The sequence below is a fragment of the Panicum virgatum genome, chromosome 9N (genome assembly GCF_016808335.1).
Source record: "Panicum virgatum strain AP13 chromosome 9N, P.virgatum_v5, whole genome shotgun sequence".
NCBI lineage: Eukaryota > Viridiplantae > Streptophyta > Magnoliopsida > Poales > Poaceae > Panicum > Panicum virgatum.
In genome coordinates this window covers 20,404,782-20,422,047 of record NC_053153.1, presented here as the reverse complement: position 1 = coordinate 20,422,047, position 17,266 = coordinate 20,404,782, and positions in this window count along the sequence as shown.

Here is a 17,266-nt window from a genome sequence, read left to right as displayed (position 1 = left end):
CATAAGCAAAGCAAGCATGCCTCTTTACTCCTACCTTGAGCTCCACATAAGCCTGATTAGATGATAGGAGAAAAGAAGGCAACGACTTTGCCTTGGTAAGGAACCACACACAGAAAAAAAGAGAGATTCGAGAATTTAATTTGAGGAGCAAGTCTATTCTTTCTTTTCAAAAATAAAAACCCAAGTTTCTGAGCAGGAAGAGCTAGGAAGCTGAAATCTACATCATTCCATTCTTCAATTACCCAAGAAAGCATGATAGCCACTCAAAAAATTTCACAAGAATTGGAAGAAACTTGGAATAACTTGTATCCAGGTTATATCAAGGGAGATGCATCCAACGTATTCCTTCAATCTTTACTCGAGGACGAGCAAAGGGCTAAGTGTGGGGGTGTTGTTGACGGCTGTTAAGTCCAAAATATATGCCGTCAACTCCTGCTTAAAGACATGAGAAATGAACATCAACAGTAGTGGTAGGAGTTATTACTAACGAATTCCACGAGTGTTGGTGAATTATTGATTGCAGGGACACAAGTCGGAAATAAGATGAAAACACAAAGAATACGTAGGAGAAACTACAGGAGATTGCATCCTGCGTTACACCTATAAAATGGGCCCATTTGACATAGAAAACTGACGTACAAAGCCCCGGCACTGACATACACAAGTTGGGGGCCCACCAGGCAGTGTCCAGGACGAAAGGCGGCACTCAAGGGCCAGCCGAACCACAGGGTCGGCCGGCCCCATGTTGGCGCCATTCGGCCTCATCTTTTGCGGGAAGGTTGTCCTTATCCTCCTGAAGGCGGTGCCCAGTGTTTCCATATTTAATTCTAGCGGGAACCGACCTTTTTGGGCTATAAAAGGGGGCCTCCCTCACCCCTCTCACACACACACCACCAAGTACTCTTCCTCCTTCACAAGAGAAGATGTAGTGCTCCAATGCTAAGGCGAGGCTCTGCCTAGGCTAGTGCTTAGAGTAGGAGGAGAGTGAGGAGTAGTTCAGGGAAGCGCCGGGTCTGTCGGCGGTCTTCTCCGATCTTGTACCTCTACGGATGCTGGCTTCCTCTGGTATGAGTAAGTTAGTATTTATGATTCTTGTATTGCATAGTACTTTTGCTTGAGTGAGATCAGTTCTCTTACTCGCGGGTTCGTCGCTCCATATTTATACGGAGTGATGTAGTTTGCTACGGGTTAACAAATGTAGTTAGACTGCAGTGGTAACCAGTAGCGCAGACGTGGTGTCTGGGCTAAGGGTTACCTTCATTTGCCTTATATCCCATGGTCTTTGAGGTAGGCCGCAGGTGGTGACAGCCCTGTCGATCCTTCGTAGTCCTCCACGTTTGGATATAGCGTAGAGCTGTTGGCCGGAGTCTCCTGACCATTTCAGGGATAAACCGGTTCCCGAAGCGAGTATTCTACCCGAGAGATTGACCTTTAACTCATCTTTAGTGCTACCGCAGGAATCCTCTCCATCCTCGCCACATATCCTGGTGTGTCCTTGGATCGACTAAGTTAGGAGTTAGTGCACACACGTTCTCTGGGGATACGATACCCTTGAATACTCATGGGTGAAAGCTACAACGGTATCCGTGCACTTGCGAATTTATTTCACAGTCATTAAAATACCCAACAGCATTCCATGCGGCGTAAGTTGTGGAACAATTCCGCAACACTTCAAATGATCGCCAAATTCATGGCTCAGATATTCACCTCCATGATCTGGTCGTTGGGCCTTAATCTTCTTGCCACGTTGATTTTCTACTTCATTTTGAAATTCCTTGAACTTTTCAAAGGTTTAATACTTATGCCTCATCAAGTAGACATAGCCATATCTACTTAAGTCATCAGTAAAAGTAATGAAGTATTGGAATCCTCCTCTAGCAGTCGAGCTCATTGGTCCACACACATCAGTATGTATGAGTTCCAACAAATCCGATGTTCTCTCTGGAAAACCTGTGAACGGCGTCTTGGTCATCTTGCCCAGCAAACAAGCTTCACATATCTCGTGTTATTCAAAATCAAACGAACTTAGAAGTCCATCCTCATGGATCTTCTTCATGCGTTTCTCGCTTATATGACCGAGACGACAATGTCACATGTAGGTAGGATTCAAATCATTCAGCTGAGGTCTTTTAGCACTTATATTACAGACAGGAGAATCATCCAGATTTAAAATAAATAGCTCATTCTTAATGGACGCCAAAGCCACAAACATATTATTCTTAGAGATCATAGAACCATTGTTTTCACTCACAAAAGAATAACCATCCTTCATCAAACATGAAGGAGACACAATGTTTCGACTCAAACTAGGAACAAAATAACAATTATTAAGCTCCAAGACAAATCCTGACGGTAGGTGTAGTTGCATCGTCCCGACGGCCAAAGCAGCAACTCTTGCATTATTGCCGACGCGGAAGTCAGCTTCTCCTCTTTCAACGCTTCTACTCTTTGTCATTCCCTGCATCGAATTGCATATATGAGCAATCGATCCGGTATCAAATACCCAAGAATTAACATAAGAGTCAGCGAGAAATATTTCTGTAATATGAACAACAAGCGTATCTGAAGTGGAAGAACAATTCTTCAACGAGGCTAGGTACAGCTTGCAGTTCCTCTTCCAGTGTCCTGGCTGGTGACAATGAAAGCACTCCTTCTCTGCAGCTGGTCCAGGTTTAGCATTGGGTGTAGGGTTTGGCTTGGGGTTCGCAAGCTTAGCCTTGCCCTTCTTCTTCTTCTTCCAAGAAAAACCTTTCTTCTTGAAAGTAGGCTTATTCTGGACAGCCATCACATGGCCGCCAACTGTGTTTTTCTTGATGTCACTCTCCGTCATCTTGAGCATGCCGCATAGCTCATTCAAGCCCTTCTCAGCCCCGTGCATGTGGTAGTTCGAAATGAAGTTTCCATAGCTCGGACGTAAAGAGGCAAGAATGAAATCAGTGGCCAACTCTTTGCCAAGTGGAAAGCCCAGCTTCTCCAACCTCTGTGTGTAACCAACCATCTTGATTACATGCGGCCTTACTGATGCTCCTTTTGCTAGCTTAGTTTCAGCAAAAGCCTTGGACACATTGAACCTTTCAGTCCTGGCCTGTGTCTGGAACATGTCCCATAGCGCCACGATCATATCGTGTGCCGTATGGTTATTCTTAAACTGCATTTGCAGCTCGGGTTCCATGCAAGCAAGCATGAGACAACTCACTTCACGGTATATCAACCGCTCTCCTGTAAGCATTCCTCTCAGTAGCAGGGGCACCTGCAGTAGGCTCTTCTGGCAGTGGGTTATCTAGAACATCTTCCTTGTTAGCTGCCCTGAGAACAATTCTCAGGTTGCGAATCCAATCCGCGTAGTTTGTCTCATTCAATTTATTGCTCTCAAGTACGGAACTAAAGCAAATGGTTGGTTTTGAGCCATTGATCTACAACAAAATAAATGCAAAATACTAAGACAAAAATATTCATGATGGAGTAAATGATATTAAACAATTTAATAGAATTTACTCCCACTAAAATAAATATCCCTCTTTTGATTCTTAGTGATTCAAGACCCACAACTAACACGTCCACTAGTCAGCTTTTGCATCACCGCTAGAAGACGAGATAGTTCGGTAAGCAACTCTTGCTAATCATATCTCATATGACTCTTGTTGTTGGGTGACATCTCTATGTCTTGCTCCCAATCTTTATGCCCTAAGGTCCTTAACCGTTAAGATGACCTTGTCAAGTTAACCAACCCTTTATGCGTGCATGTAACCGATACAGCCTGTATAGTCAAGGAAAACTAGTGGTGCCCTAATTTCATAGACCCACCACCAATCGTACAAGACATAGAACAGTGCAAAGTTTAGTTGGTAGGGCATGATAGCTCGAAATTTATGAGGGATCGTTCTACTTCTACTATGACGCACGTAGTAGTAAAACATCAAGAACGGCAAGCACATAATTGTGAATCAGTATGGCCCTTGTTCTCATGGTGATCTCCATCTCCATAGAACTTGTTCGCCATGTAGATCTCCATCTTCATGAAACTTGTTCACCATGTTGATCTCCATCTCCATGTACATGTTCACCATCCTTCATGTGATGAAAACTCTAAGAACTAGAACTTGTTATTACACCTAATAGCTAGTAAATAAAATTACATTCACAACTTGGATCATCACAGAATGGCACGCAGGCCATCACATCAAATGCAACAATTCATATGGCTCCGGCCGAATTGTCATAATCACGACACGCAGGTCATGAAACAATTACACACATGCATCACATACATATAAGGGCCATACCGATCACAAAACCTGCAAAATAGAGTTATGCGATTCCGACATCCGAACTTAAAACACCGAAAACTCTATCTTCTAGGCCGAATATCGTAATTCTAAATTTCGCAAAAACAAAAACGTTGTTTCGGACCAAGTCTAACTTTTTATGTAGATATAAATCGATATAAAATTCACCTCAATCCGAATTCGTATGCAAAAGTTATGACTGTTTTACTGCAAAACACGCTTTTGCAACAAAACGGAACTCACAGTAGATCCAATCTACTTTCCTATGCATCTCATGCATCTGGCTTATGCCCTAAATTTTGATTCGACCATTCACATTGATCTCCAACCGCAGCGACCGGGTTAATGTGCATCACTTAACTCCGATGGCGGAAAACCGACCGGTAGGAGTATGTCATTGCACAACCTTCGCAGCAAGTTTACGAAACTAGGTCATAAATCGATCTGAAACTACGTATACCTCCATATGCATATATCCAAATCTATAACGAGACAGCACTGGCTCTTGATACCGCTGTAGGAATATGGGCTAGCAAAAGCAAAAATTTTCTACCGCATAAATCAGAATTACTGCAGTTATAGATCACGGGATTACCACTAGACGCGCAGTTGCGGAACTTCTGTAGTGTGTCGGTCTAGTGCAGATGGAAGCCGGCAGTGCAGTTGCGTCGACCATCTCATGAACGGCTCGTCCTTGTGTAGCAAGCGCAGCACCTCCACGAAGTACACAATACGGGAAGAAGCTTCGCACTCCGGATTACTAGATCCGCGAGAACAAACTAGGGCTAGATGCATGAGGAAGCGAAGCAGGGAGGAGGGGGCCGGCTAGGGTTTCAAGGGGTGGGCGCCCCCACCTCTCCCTTCTGCTTATATGGCCCTGGAGGCGCCCCCTTTGGTGGGCTCCTATGGGCCCCACCTTGGGCGCCATAGGCCCCACCTTCCTTTTGTCTCACGATATTTGGTCTAGCTTGAAGCTGACCACTCTTTCTCGATCTTGTGATTCAGAATCCTTCGTTAACTCTTAACCCTAGCATGGCCATGCATTTCTTGATCCGAAACACTCGAGGGGCTCAGAGATATCTCTCTATTGTAGAGAGGGGCAAATCTCATCTTGACCGACTATGTCTCACATCATGTTTTTTGACAGACCCGAAAGCCACCTTTATAACTACCCAGTTATGGTGTAGCATTTATGGCTCCTAAGTAAGTCGATTCACATCTTGAGTACATACGACGATCTCAGGTCTTAGGACTCAGCGTACGTATTGTGTAATGAGAAGTCATCATCTCGTGTTGGGTCAGTTCAGTCTCATGTCTCACATGAGCCCACATTATTAGTTTGACATCCCCACGTCCATGACTTGTGAAACGTAGTCAATCAACTAATACATGTGCTAGTCTAATATTCATGTGTGTCCTCACATGAACTCCGACTAGGAATACTTTAGAATATTCATACAAGTAAAGAGTTTCACAAATACTTTACAAAAGCATTAATCAATACAAGTTGTCATTCATGAATATTCAAGGAACACTTTATTAATCATGAATACAAGGAAATATGATTGTCTCTAGGGCATATTTCTAACACCGGCAACAGTTTCAATTCATGGATAATTCTGCAGGAGGAGCAGGCGAGTCAGCTAGCTGATGCACTACGAGTCGTAGCGAGCTGAGGAACTGTTGTTATTACTTTGCTACTAGTTCGGCGAGAAGATATGTAAGAACTAAGAATCATCAATTCTGCGTGTGTCCAAATTCCAGAGACGGTCGACCGAGGGAGTTGGTCGCTGTCGTTCTCTAACTAAGATACGGCAGCGTAGACTAAGGCCTTGTTTAGATGCGAAAAGTTTTGGGTGTAAAGTTCTGTAGTACTTTCGTTTGTATTTGGTAATTATTGTCCCGTCATGGGTTAACTAGGCTAAAAAATTCATCTCGCAAATTATAGTCAAATTGTGTAATTAGTTATTTTGTTTAGCTACATTTAATACTTCATGCATGCGCTCAAAGATTCGATGTGATGGAGAATCTTATAAAGTTTTGGAATTTTGGGTGCATCTAAACAAGATCTAACGAGAAAACACGAGTAGCTCTGTCGGTGTCAGCAAAACCGCAGAGGCAGAAGGCGTGCACACAAAGAACAGTAGTCGCCTCTATAGTTTTCCAAATGGGCGGCACGGCACTAGCCCGGCCCGAGCACTAAGCAGCCCGGCACGATAAGGCACGGCACTATCAGGCACGATGCCTACTTCGTGCCGTGTCGTGCCTGGTTCGTGGCCCAAGCACGGCACTAACAGCAATTTTTCGTGCCGTGTCGTGCCCAAAGCACGACCAGGCCCGACAGGCTGCCGCCGGGATAGTGTCGTGCCAGGCACTATCAACATGCCACAACTCAATCTCATCACCAATTCACAGGCAAGAATAATATGATCACAGAAATAAGATAAGAGACACAGATATTTTCAAAAGTTGAGCCGGTGCAATGGCTGTCTCATTAAAAACCCATCTAGGTAAAACTCACACCTCGTGAGAAACCCTAGATAGGGAAAAAGAGTATAGCCCAACTCAATCAATTCAAATATAGTTCAAAGTTATTACATACCATGTTCATGTTCAGTTACAAGAATTAAGTTCAGAAGGCACATCTAGATACAACTCATAGTAGCATTCTTCTTCAAGGGCAAGGGACTTGTCCTCCACTTGTTGTTGAAGCCTTGCATCTGCAGCCTCCCAATCCTTGGTGCAGGTGAGGATCTCCACCATCTCTGGGCTCAATCGTCGCCTCCGCTCCTCAATGATCCTGCCAGCAGTACTAAAAGCCGATTCTGAAGATACGGTGGAAACAGGCACAGCCAAAACATCTCTAGCTAAGATTGAAAGGACAGGATAAGTAAGTTTGTGTTCATGCCACCAGTTGATGATGCTGGAGCTATCATCAAACTGAGAGACAGTGTCACTGTCCAGCTGATGCACTAGTGCTTGCTGCTTGCAGCAAGGCAGAAGCACTAGTTCTTCTAGACAGAGAGAGGAGAGGGGTACAATAAGATGTATCATCATCAACATCATCTGCAAAAATGTCATCCCAGGTACTCTTTTTCTTACCAGCAGTGGTGGGTTGTGTAGGTGTTCTCCTCTTAACTGCATCAAACTTGTCATCATATCGCTTATACATGATATTAAGTTGAGCTCTTACCTCAGTTAAGTAAGAAGAATAATCAACACCAAGAAACTTACTTAGCAACTTGAGAAGCTTATTAAAACCCTTCAATTTAGCTCTAGGATTCAAGACGAAAGCAAAAGAGTAAAGCATAGGAATGTCCTTCCAGTACTTAATGTAAACATCTTTCATGCGAGTAACCACATGCCTAAGCAATGCATCATTCTCTTAGCACTTCAAGTGCTTGCATATCAAAACCATATGATGCAACACAAGTGGAGAAGTAGGATAATAAACACCAGAAAGTGAAACAGTAGCATCATAAAACAGCTCAAGAAATTAAAATATTTTAGTAGCAACAGTCCAGTGATCATCGGTTAAACGTCGAGTCTCATCCTCACCTCTAGGATAGTTGCTGTTAATGAAGACAGAAAAATTATTCTTGTAAGGGAGCAAATGCTTAAGCATGAGATATGTGGAGTTCCACCTCACATCCATATCCAAACCAAACTTTCTGGGACGAACATCAACAGCAATGCAATACCTCTTAAAGTTTGCAATACGCTGGTTAGAAGAATTCAAAAAATAAATAGCAAATCGAATGTCCTCAAGATAGTGCTTGATCACATCCAAAGCACTTTTAACCATAAGGTTGATGATGTGACAAGCACAACACTGATGCCAGAAAAGAGTGCCAACATAACCAGAAAGTCTAGGAGCTAGAGATTCAATAGTGCCAACATAAGATGAAAGTTCAGGAGCTAATGTTGCAATGGCTTTAGTATTAGAAGAAGCATTGTCCAAAGTGACAGAAAAAACCTTAGCCGTTAAACCATAATCATCTAAGACAGCAGAAACACGCTCAGCAATGTTATCACCAGAATGAGATTCATCAATTAGCCTAAACCCAATGATTCTCTTTTCTAATTGCCAGTCAAGATTAACATAGCGAGCAACAATACTAAGGTAATCCTCCTTAGCATTCCCAGACCAAATGTCAGAAGTAAGAGCAACAGATGAAACACCAACAAAAGTCTCAATAAGCTTATCACGCAAACCAGTATGGTACTTCACCAAATCTCTAGATGTGGTTTGTGCAGAGACAGCAGTAAATCTAGGATTACGGGCAAGCCTTATATACTCCATAAAAGCAGGAGATGCACCAACACAGAGAGGAAGATCTAGCCTAGCAATCATGCGACATAGTTGAGTACAAGCAACCTCAGCACTATACTCCCAGTGACGAACACTACCATCAAAACTGAACGAAAGCACAGAATGAGACAGGCGCATGTTTGCCTTTATCTTATCGCAAATCTTAACATGCCGCAACAGATGGCCAGTGCCAATAGCAGAACGACCAGTATAAAGATGACCACAATGATAGCACTTGGCACCGGTTCTTACCTGCTTACCGTCAATGACCTCGAAGATCTTCTCGAAGTCGAGCCAGGCATCAGAGGTAAGCTTTCGTTTCTTCTTGCCGCCAGCATCAGCAGCTGCGGATCCATCACCGGAAGCAGCGGCGGCCTCTGCATCACTGGCAGCAACGGCGGCATCACCGTCACTGGCATCACCATCACCATCAGCGACCTCGATAGGTTCAGCAGCACTGCCAAACAACTCTTCCCGATCAGCGTCGAGATCACTCTCGTCATCTCCACGCATCCCGGCCATACGAAGGTCATAGTTGGTGGAGTGACCCAGGTCCTCATCGTTGCTGGCCATCACCGGAGCTCTGGTCCCTCAACGGCTTCGCGGTGGCCGGCGGCTTGCAGCAGACAGAGCAAGGTGTGAGAGTGAAACAGAGCAAAGAGGTGAGGGGGAGAGAGCACAGAGCAGAGACCAGAGATCGACCTGAGAAACTTACCTCCTGCGAATCCGGAGCACCAGAGGTTCCTCAACGGCTTCGCGGTGGCCGGCAACTTGCAGGAGGTACAAGAAATCATGACCATGAACCCACAAATCCAGATCTAGGGTTCGGGTTCGAACTCAGAAATCTTACCTGCGAATCCGGAGCGCCAGAGCGGACCGCGAGGTCAACAAGGAACAGAGGAGACCAGAGCGGCCGGCGATGACTGCGAACAGAGGCCAAGGCCGGAGGCCCCGACCCCCTAGTCCGGTGTGGAGGAGGAAGGGAGAGATGGGGAGGACGAGTCGTGCCGGGCAATCCAACGGTCAGGGGAGGAGCGGATCCGCGAAGGGCTACTCGTCGCCGCCGTCGCCGGAGAGGGGCGATGCGAGGAGGAGGTGCCAAAGTGAGAGAGCAGAGAGGATCAGAGCAGAGGAGAGACGACAGATGAGCGGCCGACGCGGCGAGAGAGAATGGGAGGCGGGGGGTCGGGCGCTTGGGTTTGGGCAACGGGGGGGGCTTATATATGCCCTGCCCCCAACGGGCGAATCCAACGGTTGGGGGCGGCCATCCAACGGCCGGAGGAGCGGGGGTGGGGGGCTGGGCGCTGGTAGGCCGGGCCGCTATCGGGCTGGCCCATAATTATGCCGTGCTTCGGGCCGGCACTATGGGCTGGGGTAGCGGCCCAAGCACTATGTCTCTATCGGGCCGAGCCGACCCGAGGCACTATGGACCGGGCCTAGGGCCGGGCTTTTTAGGGCCGGGCCTAGGGCCGCCCATCGTGCCCAGCCCCATTTGGAAATCTATAGTCGCCTCGGTAAGGTCAAGGTCAGACTACTCTGATCCAACCTGATCGGCAGGCGCAGTGCAGCCACTGGCATCACCATGCAGAATCCTCAGTCCTCATCTGTTTTCCTGACGAAAGAAAATTCCTACATTCAAACATGGCTCTGTGCATAGACGCCTGTTTGGCGCCAGAATATCACCGCAACTCTGAAGAAGCTATCTATCCTTTATTTCCCAATCATTGAAACTATCCACTAGAAATACACAAGAAAAGTTTCCAACAGGTGGGGTTCAGCACACTTTCGAAGTCAGATTGTCTCGTCATAGTAACTCACAACCAGATTCGGCCGTGTTTAGTTGCCTCCCGTAAAGTTTTTGAAAGGGCATCTTTCTACATTTAAAGTACTAAATATAGACTAATCACAAAAATAATTACAGAACTCGTCTGTAAATTGCGAGACGAATCTAATGAGCTTAATTAATCCGTCATTAAAGGTCGTTTACTGTAGTATTACTGTAGTAATTTAGCATCTAATTATAGCATTATTAGGCTTATTAGATTCGTCTCGCAATTTACAGGCAGCAGCCGCAATGCGTTTTTTATTTCATTTAGATTTAAATCTCCATGCAGTGCCGGAAAAAAATTTGGAATTTTGATTTTTGGAACTAAACACGGTGTCAGAATGGCAGGAATAGCTTCCAATGAGCAAGTTAATGCGGCTTCCGCCAACCACCCTCTTCTTGAAAGAAAGAACCACCCTCTTCAGGCAAGAATGTTTTATCGGCTCGGATGTTGAGCTAAGAGTAAGTATTATGGAGAGAATTCCTTATTTGCCATCAAAATTGAGAGTGCTTCCCTATTTGCCATCGTGAAAACTTTCTTTCCTTATCTGCCATTGAGTCAAATTTTGTTTCCCTTCTTGCCATTCTAGCCCATCTGTTAGGGTAACAGTGTTAGAGACCATATGAAAAGACTATTTTACCCTCGGTTCACCTTGCCGTGTGTGCGCGGGAGGGAGGCGAGCCCGCGGCGAGGAGCGGCCGGCAGGGCCAGGCGAGCCCGCGGCGAGGAGCGGCCGGCGCTGCCACGACCGCCTGCCGAGCGATGGCGAGCAGGAGCTCCCTCCCCTTCTCTCCCTTGGCCCGCATGATGACGCGGAGGAGCAGGGGACGCGGAGGAGCAGGGGAGGCCGGGCCCTCCTCCTCTCCGGCGGATCCCGGCAACCGCAAGCCTCCGTCCCCTTCTCTCCCTCCTCTCCGACGGATCCCGGGCTCGGCCAAGCGAGGTGGGCGGAGCTTCTGCCTCTCCCCCTCCTTGTCGTCTTCCTCGCCGCTGCGGCCCAGAGCAGGGGAGGCCAGCGGGGCCTCGTGCTGCCGTCGAGCTTCTCCCCGGCGGGCGCACGACGCATGGCGGGAGGCCGAACTCCGCGCCGTCTACGGCCGGATCGCGGGCGGCCGAGGTTCGAGCGCGATGCCGCGGCCCACGGGCGGGAGCGCGGCGTGGCCGGCAGGGGCGGGCGCGCGCGGCGGGGCCAGCAGCGCCGGCCGCGGCGGCGTGGCCAGCAGGGGAGGGCGCGCGCGGCGGCCGCTGCCGCGGCCCCTGCTCCATCCTCCCGAAGCTGTAGCTCTACGCAGGGGGGTAGATGCGGCGGCGGGACGTCGACGACGGTGGGCCCGCGGTCGCCACGCCACCTGTCACTGCGCACCGCGGCCGCAGCACCGGATCTTGTCAGCGGTGAAGGCTGCAGCCCCCACTTCCCTCCCTCGCGCGGCCATGGCGGGCGTGGGCGTGGTGCGGGCGGATCCGGCAGCCCCTCCTCCGCCGGCAGCGGAGCGGCGCAGCGCGGCGGGGGCGGAATGCCGCGTGCAAGAGGGCGGGGAGCGGCAAGGCGGAGCGGCGCGGCGTGGCCCTGCTCCCTCCACGAGCTAGGGCACGCAGGGGGGGCCTGCTCGAGCTCCGCCGCGCGAGCTCGGTACACGCCATGGCGGGCCTCCTCGAGCTCCGCCGCGCAAGCTTGGCCGCGCGCCATGGCGGGTCTCCTCGAGCTCCGTCTCGCGAGCTCGGCCATGCCATGGCGGTCTCCTCGAGCTTGGCCGAATCTGGAGGCCATGGCGGGGCATGTGCGCGTCGGGGAAGGGGGGGCGCACGATCCGCTGCCGCCTGGGCTGCTCCCGCGGCAGGGGGGTGCCCCTGCTCTCACCCAATCGATTTGGGGCGTATGGGAGGGGTAACGGGAGTTTGTACCGAGGGTAAAATGGTCATTTCATCTGCTCTCTACTACTATTATCCTATCAGACGGACGGAAATGGCAAATAGGGAAACAAAGTTTAGCTCAATGGCAAATTGGGAAAGAAAATTTTTTCAATGGCAAATAGAGAAGCACTGTAAATTTTGATGGCAAATAAGGAATTTTCTCAGTATTATGAATCTGACGTGGAAGCAAGAGAAAGCATCAGAGAAGGATGCGGGTGTTTGGCGAAACGCCGGCTCAAGCGGACGACTTGTGCTGCTGCACTAGCTTTTCCTCCCGTCCCTGGCTCATATTGTTGGCGCTTCTGCAGAGTCTATGGAAAGCATTGAATGATGCAGGGTCCACTACTATTGCTACGTGTGCCAGCTTTCTCTTGCCACCGGCAGCTAGCGAAATTTATAATTCTTGCTCTAGGCAAACGGGTGCCACAACATTTAATACCCATAAAACCTCAATGAGACTGGCCTAACGTAACGCGACACATCACATCCTCGGTTACTATTCTTTCGCTTCTGATTACTAACTGCTAAGCTGCTTCTGATGCGTGCACCACCAATGACATGATCGCCGCACTAATGGACTTGACTTGTCTAGGGCTCAATGCCACGCATAATCATGTAAAAACATCATCCTAGGCATCTCCCAATCTCCCCAACTGCAAATGTACAATCAGCACCAAAAATCTCCCTTGATCTCTTCTTAATTGGTCGGCAGAGCTCCTGCCCCTTTTCACGGAAAAGAAACCTCTCGTTCCCACATCACCGTGGAGGCGAGGAACAGGAACCGCGGCCTCTCGGGGACCAAGACCAGAGTTTCAGCCACAAGAACATCTGAACTTCTGAAGATTCCAACCGCAGTGCCCCTGAAGCCAAGCAACGAGCTCTCGTGTAATCGCCTCACGAGCCGAGGGAACCTCAACCGCCCTTGTCCCCATCTCCCCGGAACTTAGCTCACAGCAGCAACGAGCAGAGCACACATGCCTACACAAACACAACACGCTGCTTGCTCGCAGGCATCAGGCAGTGCCACGCAGCACGCACGGCCCCTGCTCCCTACCTGCTCGTGGTTTCTTTTGATGCGAACGCGGCGCTGCTGCTGCCTGAGGCTGGGAGCGAAGGGGACAGCTAGCGCCACAGCGGCTGTGAGGGTGTCCTCGGAATCGGCAGGCAGGCGTTGGCCCGTAGCGCCGGACGCCGGCGCGCGCCGCAGGGGAGGCACCGAGGCAGGCAGGACGCGACGGTTTTGGTGCGTCGGGAAGGAGCAGCGCGCCCACGAACACGGCGCTCGTGGTCTCGTCGGCGCTCGCGCACCGGCGCACGGCGGCGGCACGGGACGAGCTTGGCAATCCGTGTCACGCAACTGCTGCCCCTCGCCCGTTGCGCTCGTCCGATACGCTGCGCTGAAACCGAAAGGCGCGTGGTTCAGGGGCGCCCAGGGTGAATGCGATGCGAGGAAGGATTATTCGTGTGGTGAGCTCCTGTGTCTCCGCACCCTGCGCGCGCAGGTAGCAGCAGTCGCCGTCGATCGCCAGCCACATCGGTGACGGTGTCGGCTTTCGTTTCTGTCACGTGCTGTATCCTTCCTGCTGTGAACCGTGAACCGGTTCAGAGACCTCTCTGACGCCGCAGCCTGAAAACGACTCGTCGACGCGCGCGCACACTTCCTGTCCTGCCGCCCTTGGAACTGTGGAGATTCCATGCCCTGCCCCTGTGCAGCATCCATCGGTGCCCTTGGAACTGTGGAGATCCATGCCCTGCCCCTGTGCAGCATCCATCGGTGCCAGAGCGAGCTCACCCCGGTTGTGTTTAGATGCGCAAAAAGTGGTAAAAAGGGTCACATTAAATTTTGTAGCACACTATAGTATTTTTCGTTTGTTTGTGGTAAATATTGTCCTACCATAAACTAACTAGCTCAAAAGATTCATCTCACAACGTACATCAAAACTATGCAATTAGTTTTTTATTTACCTATATTTAGTATTCAACGTACATCAAAATTATGCAATTAGTTTTTTTATTTACCTATATTTAGTACTCCATATATGAAGCAAAAGATTTGATGTGATAGGTGAATAGTGAAGTTTGGGGAGAAAAAATTTGCAACTAAACACAGCCCCGTTTCTCTTCCCGGGAAGGCAGGAACTTCAGGGCCTTTCAGCCCCTCGAGCTGTCGAATCAGAGATGTAGGGATTGTTTGGTAGGGCTCCGGCTCCTTTGGTGGAGCGGCTTCTCTAGTGGAGCTGGAGCCGTTTTGAAAAACATTTGGCAAAAAAGTTTCACCTGTCAGATTGATGTTGTAAAATATCTAAATTACCCTTCCCTATATTTTCTTTTTATCTTTTTTCTTCTTCTTTTTCCCTTCTCATTTTCTCCTCTCATTTCCTTTTTCTCACACCCCTTTTCTTTTTCCCCTCCTCTCCTCCTTATCCATCCACCTCCGCCTGGCCCCTTTCCTCCTCCCACGCCGGCCTCCCTCCTCCTCGCGAGCTCCATCCTCCCCACCGGCATCCCTCGTCCCTGCGAGCTCCCTCCTCCCCACGGGCCGTTCCTCCGGCGCCGCCGCTCTGCATCGCCGCCTCCACGTCGTGGGCCGCTCCCCAGCACGCGCCGCCGGCCGTGCCCCCGCCGGCCGCCTCGGCTCCGCCACCGTCAGAGCTCCCTCCGGTGCCGCGAGCTCCCTCACCCGGCGCCGCAAGCTCCCTCCTTCCCGCGGGCCGTGCCTCCGGCGCCGCCGCTCTGCATCACCGCTCTGCATTGCTCCCCAGCCAACGCCGCTAACCCGTGTCCCCGCCGGCCGCCTCGGTTCCGCCGCCGTCGCAAGCTCCCTCCGGTGGCCGCCGACCGCATGCCCACCCGGGGGCAGGGATGGCAAAAGTCTGCTGGAGCCGCATGGAGCCGGGCGGAGCCATGATTTTCTAGCTCCGCGAAGGCCAAAGTGCTCCAGTGACCGTGATTTGCGGGGCTCCAGAGTTGGAGCCGAGGGTGAAGCACCCGTTTGGCAGGGCTCCGGCCGGAGCTGGTGTTGGAGCCGCTTGTGGAGCCCTGCCAAACAGGGCCGTAGTAGTTAGGCACGGCTCGTATGATTCGTCACACAGACAGCTGCACAAATGCGCCAACGACCTCGCCGGGTCACCACTGATTCGACACCCCTCGCCGCCGCCGCGCTCTGGTGACCGTCGCGTCGACCAAGGTGCTATTTGTTTTTCTTGCGCTACAAAAAAAATCTTTATGCAGGATTAAATGAAGTTTATTTGTAAAAAAAATTCACGGGTGGATATAATTTTCTGTGATGAATCTAATGATGGTAATTAATTGATGATTGAATACTGTGAGACTACAGTAACCATCTTCTAATCGTGCGGTCAAAGACTTTGTTAGATTCGTCTCGCGAAGTACCACAAGGGTTATGAAGTTAGTTTTGTAATATACAGTACTATTAATTATTGGTCAAAGTTTATGCTACTTATGCTACGGAGCAAACCAAACAGAGCCAAGCCGGACCTAACACACCTCCCGTCCCGTCAGGCCGTCACCCATGGCTCTCCAGGCGCCTCCGGGAGGTTAGGCAACTCGTACAACCTGCTACACGACCATCCCGGCCGACCTGCCGTATCTGGAAGGAGACACCAACCGGGCGACAGGGCGCGGGAGGACCGGGCCACCGGTCACCGGCTCCCCTCGGCGCTTCTGCCACGGCGCGCGCGCGCGAGCACCGAGGCCCTGTTTGGTTTACTGCTAGTACTACTAGCACACATTTCTCGAAAAAAGAATCTTCAATGTATGGAGTACTAAACGAAGTTTATTTACAAAACCTTTTCACGGATGGGTGTAATTTTTCACGACGAATCTAATGATAGTAATTAATCGATGATTGGCTACAGTGATGATACAGTAACCATCCTCGAATCGTACGGTCAAAGGCCTCATTAGGTTCGTCTCGCGAAGTAGAACACGGCTGTGGAGTTAGTTTTGTAAATTACCTTTATTTATTATCCTTAATTATTGGTTAAAATTTTTATGCTACTTGTGCTAACCTAAACCAAACAGGGCCCGAGACTCCGGCGGGCCGGTGTGGCGATGGCTGACGGGCACAGGAGAGGGCGCCGGCTGCCGGGGAAGCTGGGAATATCGGGGGTTGTCGCACGTAGTAGAGCCAATTCCTTCAATGTCATTAAAATTTTTGTCAATCCTTAATTGTTATTGACCCCATATGTCATAGACACACAAAAAATCTCTTCAATACCATTTAGTGGCATTCAAGAGATTGACGAAAATTTCAATGGTATTCAGGGAATTAACTCCACGTAGAACGAGCAGCTACCAACCGAAACACCGGTCACCTACTCCTGCCACGCTGGCTCGTCGGGCTACGCCCCGTGCCGGCGCGAGGCCTGGCCTGGACGCCTGGTCCCTCGCCCCCATCTCGTCGGCGTCGTTTTTGTCCGTTGCGCTGCGCGGGCCTGCGCGTGCGTACGCGCTTGGCACCAGCAATGGCTTTGTTTGGATCACGCTAGCATTCTAGGTCGCACGTTTTCTTAAATTTTTTTTATATATATAGTGTACTAAATGAAATCTATTTATAAAATTTTTTCAGGGATGGGTGTAATTTTTCGCGACGAATCCAATGACGGTAATTAATCGATGATTTATTACAGTGATGCTACAGTAATCATCCTCTAATCGCACAATCAAAGATCTCATTAAATTCTTCAGGTCACTAGCGCGGGGATTTAAAATTAATTTTGTAAACTAGTTTTGTTTAACACCATAATTAGTGATCAAAATATCACTATTCCTAACAGGGGAGAAACCAAAGGCCAATGGCCGGGCTCGATCGCCGGCGCGTTAATCCAGGTGCCTTTTCAAATTTGACCGCAAGTGTCTAGCGCGCGCCCGCGTGATGCCGGGCGTTTCTTTCTCTTTTTTTTTTGGCG